The following is a 6,908-nucleotide window of genomic DNA, read 5'->3' on the forward strand; positions in this document are numbered from 1 at the left end:
TTTAGACGTTTAGACGTAGGGGCAAAAGGTGAGCTCTAACTAAAAAAACAATGAACTAGTTTTATCTTAATGTTAAAACATAAATTATATCTATATAATTTTCTGCGATTAAAAAAATTTAAAAATGCATATTCACGCTGAAATAAAGATATTTTCAAATCATTATTTAAACCCCTTTTGGGACCGCTTCTGACCGCTGACCCACAGAGGTTTATCGAGAGTGAATCTTGACCTACCGCATTATTCGGTCATTAACCTAGTTTTTACTGCGTTTTTAATGCGTAGCGAACGACAAGGAATAAACAGATCTTTTTACCTAGACACAACAATGAATTAAGATATTTTTTTTATATTTTAAATATTAACGAGTATTATTTATTTATTAATAAACAAATTTATAAAGATAATAATTGTTGTCGAATGTGCGGCTATCACAAGTTAGTATTTTTAATATTGTTAAAGTTTTCACTATGTTTTATAAATGAATGAGTTTTTAGTATTATGTTCCATTAATTATTCAGTTTATAGTACGTATACCTAGTGACTTATTGCTTTTCAAGGAATAATGTGATTTAAAAGGCCGATATGGCTAAAACAACACTCATATCCGTCTATAGCACTTTGTTAATAAAATTGGGATCTACTGCACTTTGATTCAGAAAATGTGATGCAAAGTAGACCGCACAATTAGCGGGAATTTAAGGGTAATTTGGTTATTTTTTCGGGTAAATTTTTGTTTTTTTTTGATTTACTGTCTTTATTATTCCTTTCGAATACGTGGTTAAAAGTCATGACTATATGACTGAATCACCCTGTACAGTGAAGTGTATTTGTTTTCCCTATTTGTCTGTTTTTTTCAGTGTAAGATTTTTGGTTAGGACAAATTATTATCGTAAAAATGACTCTTGATTAATTCTTTTGGCACAAGGATTTATTTCATTAATTTTTTAAATTTTTTCACAGGTGGCAAAGTAACCAAATAAATGCTTTTAGTGAAGAAAAACTCCAGTTTTTTCAGTATAACAATAAAACGATTATAAAATAATAAATAACTATTATCTAAAGGAATATTTTAAAAAATCGCTTAATACAAATATTGAACCATGAAAATAATAAATGTCATTATTTTTCACTTTCTTATGAAATTTCTTTCAATACAATTCTCTTTACAAGTTGAATAATGCAAAAGTGAAGCAATGCGATTTTGACTAATTGATTTGTGAAGCTGGATTGAGTGAAATGCTTTAGTGAAGAAAAGCTCCAGTTTTTCCAGTATAACAATAAAACGATTATAAAATATTAAATAGCTCTATTATCTAAAGGAATATTTTAAAAAATCGCTTAATACAAATATTGAGCCATGAAAATAATGTCATTATTTTTCACATTCTTATGAAATTTTTAACAATACAATTTCTTTTTACAAGTTGAATAATGCAAAAGTGAAGCAATGCGATTTTGACTAATTAATTTGTGAAGCTGGATTGAGTGAAATGTTTTTAGTGAAGAAAAGCTCCAGTTTTTTCAGTATAACAATAGAACGATTATAAAATAATAAATAGCTCTATTATCTAAAGGAATATTTTAAAATATCGCTTAATACAAATATTGAACCATGAAAATAATAAATATGTCATTATTTTCACTTTCTTATGAAATTTCTTCCAATACAATTTCTTTTTACAAGTTGAATAATGCAAAAGTGAAGCAACGCAATTTTGATTAATTGATTTGTGAAGCTGGATTGAGCGAAATGCTTTTAGTGAAGAAAAGCTTCAGTTTTTCCAGTATAACAATAAAACGATTATAAAATAGTAAACAATCCTATTATTTAAAGGAATATTTAAAAAAACCGCTTAATGCAAATATTGAACCATGAAAATAATTAAATATATCATTATTTTTCACTTTGTTATGAAATTTATTTCAATACAATTTCTTTGTACAAGTTGAATAATGCAAAAGTGAAGCAATGCGATTTTGACTAATTGATTTGTGAAGCTGGATTGAATGGAATGTGTTTGCAAATAAAGAGTTCTGCTTATTTCGTAAATATGGTCTTTCTACTCAAATCTTTTACAGAAATGTTGCATTGTCTCCAAAAATTGTAAATCAGAATGTAAGTTTCATATTAGTCTGATGTTGGTAGCCGGAAAATGATATTGTGGGAAAGCACTACTCTGCGGACTAATTCGTCAGTAGAACCACCAGACACATACCGGTTTCGAACTTATTAGTTCCCCATCAGCATGCCACGGCTGTTACTTCTCGAGGTACCCTCGTCACTAGTTTCGTAAGAAAATTTGCACCGTTACAGTTTTAAAAAAAGAATCAAACCTGCCCGCAATTGGCATTTGAACAGCCGTTCCGCACGTGACTTGCCTCGGTGGCCGACAAGAAAATGGCACATGGACGGCTCTTAAGCAGGTTGATGCGAGAAGAATGTGTGTTTCTGGGTGTAAGTTCACCGCGGACGATGGGTGTGTCGTTACTTTCATAATCGTGGAATCGCCCGGAGGTGTATTCACACGGATCCGGCGGTTCTTCCGTCTCAAATTCGGATTCGGACGCACACGTTAGAGCGAATTCTGGGTCAGTTTCGGCTCTAGACGAAAGTTCCGCGGTTCGGGAACGCAGATAGCCAATTAATCGATATCTGGTGTACAAAAAAGGCGATTAAAATCTCGTCTCGGAATGTACAAGTTACGTTTTGAGGTACGAGTTGAATTAGAATGAGTTGTAGTTTCTAATTTAACGAGACAGTAATGATTAATGGTTTTTTGTATAGAAAAGTTGATGGATGGGTGCTGGTTTAAAGTTACGTGGTAATTTGCAAGTAAATCCGCAGTTTCTAACTTCGTTTCTGAAAAAACTTAATTCAAAGTATCAAGATGAAATTAACATAATACAAGGTCCAAGGTGTACATTTTCACTTGTATGAATAAAATATCGCATATTTGTCGTGCCGAAACTCTGCTTCTATTTATCATTTGGCCATGATGTTTCGTTGAATAAGACAGGAATTTGGCTACAACAACTTTAAAATTGATCGTGATAAAACGTAACATAAATTCTGTTATCAAAGTGCGCAGAAACTTTTAAAATCAATACCTAGTTTATAAATATTAAAATTCCAAAAAAAATGATTTTAAATATTTTCTACTTTTTAAGGATTAAAAAATGTATATAAATACCCAGAATAAGGGACCCGTTAATTTTATGTTAATTAACATGTTTTCTAAATTGTAACTAATTTTTTTATTTATTGTGTATAAAAGTAGCAAAACAGAGCCCTGTCTCGTCTAGATATACTATATTCCGAGCTATATTACCATATAATAATAATACGATTGTCAAATTTTTTATGTTTAAAATCGCATGGTAATAAAGCATGTGTAAAATATCTAAAGATTTATAATTATAATCGGGATAATCACTTCATTTATCTCGAATCATGTTTAAAGTAGGAACTTTGTTTTCTTTATACATATTATAAATTGTGCGCCGTATTACATCTAGTAAAATCGTCAATTTTCTTGAATTTTGTATTTTTCCGTTTCCTCTTTGTACCGTGATCAGTCCTTTAATCACGCGATAAATTGACCTTTTTTGGATATCTTAGTTAATTCGTTAATCCGTTTCCTAACTTTTTTATTTTAAATTTTCAAACATTCATATAAATTTAATATAATACATTGACTTTTTTCGTGTAAATCTTTGTTTTTAAACTCGACTTGTTTCGATACTTTCGACAAAAACCGGTTCCACTATTTGGGGATTTTCCCAAGTTATTTCGTTATCCTCCGCTTCAAAGAGTCTCCAGAGAGCCACCCTAAATTACTAGATAATTACATATAACATTTATTTTAATAACTATTACCCTTTACTGGTTACGATATGAACAAATAATAATATCAACTAATAAATAATAATACGTATTATACCAACAACATACCCCGCCAAGCAATGCTCTGCACGGCACTGGCAAAGCGGCAAAGCTAATGAACCCGTGTACCATACAAAAAAAATATTTACGACCTAGAGGACCAATACAGGTTTGTTTTGATGACCAGCACGCCGCCGTCAATTCTACATCAGTAGACTAGTTTACCAATACCGGATTCGCCGAATTGCTATTCGAGTATAAATTACGAGACACATCATGGTCAAAGCATAAGAAGAAATTTCAGGAGAAGTGATACGGTCCTGTGCTTTAAGATTTACAGGTTCCAATTGACATCGTAACAACTAATGTTTAATGTAAATGAATGTAGTCTAAAATTAATGATTAGGTGTTACGTTTTAACAAAAAATAGAATTTACATACAATATTCAAGACATTACACAGCACACTGAGGGAAAACTAGTAGAAAGCTTAAATTTATTGAAAACATCAAATACTGAATGTTGCAGATTACATTTAGTTAATTTGAAAAATTTATATTCATCATTTTTAAAATATTATTTATTTTCCACAATCACATTAAGTCAACGAGTTGTCAAGGAAGCATGTAGGGTAGAACAGCATCAACCATTATTGTGCATGCATAATGTGAGGTGCGAATGCGCATCATTGAATTGATACTTGTAAAAATTCGTGGTTAATAAAAACAGTGTGAAAATTATAATAATTTAAGTAAATCTAATTCTTAAACGAAGAAAGAGGCAAGTGGCAATTCCGTACAAGCACAAAATTTCGATGAGGACGGGAAAATTTTCGATCACGCACGTTGGACACACGCCGAATTTCAAGTTGGATTTGTAAGTAAAATAAGTGAAATTGAGGTTAGCATAATTGACTAAATTACAACCTTATACTACTACGTCTGGAAGTGCGAAATTTGTAAGTCTTTGTTATCTCCACTTCTCGAGCGTGGATTTAATTATTATTAATGGTTTTATTCCGGACCGGGAGCAGGTCGTGATAGTTATTTTGTTACAAGCTAGAAATATGGTCGTAGCGCCACAAAAATACGTTTTTAATGGAGCGAAACAGTGAGCCTATGCAAAAAGTGTTATATTTTAAATTTCTATAAATACAATTTTTTTTTCAATAAGAGGCTGTAATTTTTGGTAAAAGGTAACTATTCTACCTTCATTTACTTCACTGGTTCAAAATAAAATGTCGTTTTTTTATATCTGACAAAATTTTATTGGAGTTTACCCCCACAAGTTTTTTTTTTTGGTTCATAGGTTTGTCATGCATACGTTCCATTGATTTTTAAATGCCATAACGTTCCTCGATACATTTACGTCTGTAGTAGCTTTAGAACCAACAAGAACTGAAATGAACATCAGGGCGGGCCTAGTAGTTCTGGTAGCGGGTCCGCCCCCACAGAGCCTATCCCGAGAACTACAAAGGCAGGCTAAAGATTCCTAGCTAAGGTAATTCCGTAACCAGGTACATAGGTCATGGCATAACAACCATCGTATTTCAATTTGACCTCAATGTAGTACGAGATCTGTTCAGAAAATAACCGAACGTTATTTTTTAAACCTTATTATTAATTTTATACATTACTGGTCCTTCTTTCCTTCAAAGTACTCCCATCCCCTATTCATCAGCGGTGTTGCCATTTCGCGAAGCAAACTTCATTTGAAATGGCTTTTAAAGTCTGTGACGATTTTGCTTTGATGTCATCAATAGTCTGAAAATGGCGTCCTTTCTACACTGATTTTAATTTCGGAAATAAGAAAAATTCGCAAGGAGCCAGGTCTGGCGAGTGATACGCGGAGATCCTTTGCCAATCCACTGTGATTATTGAACTTTTGTCTCGATGCCATAAACTCAGCTTTTGTTTCCTGTTATGATCCTTTGAATGAATGTTTCATCGTCATTGGATGTTCAAGGAGTTGCCGACAAACTCTTTCTTTCTGTTGTTCGGTCATCAAACGAGTAATAAATTTTGCTGCAACTCGATGCATGTTAAATTTTTCAGTCAAAATTTCATGGCATGACCCAATTGAGATGCTAACCTCTTCTGCAATTAATTTCTATGACAGTCAATCGACGATTTGCACACACCAGATCTTTGACTTTCTGAATGTGAGCGTCATCAGTTGAAGTCGAAGGATTTCCTGGTTGAGGATCATCTTCAATTGACTGATGATCGTCGTAAGCTCGTTTCAAAAGTTAAAAAAAATCATAAATTTGGTTTATATCTTCGAAATGCTACAGTCAATTGTTTTTTACATTTTGCTTTGAAATCGCAAAAAATTTTTTTACAACATGTGTCATTACAATTTTCTCCTAGATAGAAAGGTTAAGAGTATAAGAGGGGTTGAGTGTTTTTTGAACGACCCTGTATTATACACTGTTGCGAGTTTTCAATTTTATTATATTACAGGTTATTTATGTATTTTATTAATTACTGATTTATATAGTTGTCCTATTATTAGATTTTATTTCGTTAGGTATAAAGATAAATAAATAACCCGTATTCGAGTAATATTTAATTTATTATATAGTTTTTCCTTTTTATTTTCCTGTTAATCCATTACGTTAAATCCTGTATACAATCTGCAATTCAAATTATTATAGACCTTACACAAGTTGTAGGTAGTCTTAATAGTGTATCAATGATGTAATTTAGTATATTTTGTTTTTTTGCGAGCAAGGCGTCTCATTTTCTAATTATTGATCGAAAAAAGCGTGACACGACTGATGAATGTACATAATCGTATGCTAATTTGTATCGTTTTAAGGCGTAACCATATTCAAAGGATTAGAGAAGTTGTCATCTATTGTATTGTGGGAAAAAATTGAGGTAGCTGGTACCAGATCAAAAGGTTTAATCGAATTTATCTGCAAACCGCTAATTTTTTCGTAACGAAGTCAAAGAATTTAACGTTGCGTCGTATTGCTCATTGCGATGCATATTTTTTCTGATACTGCTTCTCAGCAAACT

The sequence above is a fragment of the Anoplophora glabripennis genome, unplaced genomic scaffold (genome assembly GCF_000390285.2).
Source record: "Anoplophora glabripennis isolate ALB-LARVAE unplaced genomic scaffold, Agla_2.0 scaffold461, whole genome shotgun sequence".
Lineage (NCBI taxonomy): Eukaryota > Metazoa > Arthropoda > Insecta > Coleoptera > Cerambycidae > Anoplophora > Anoplophora glabripennis.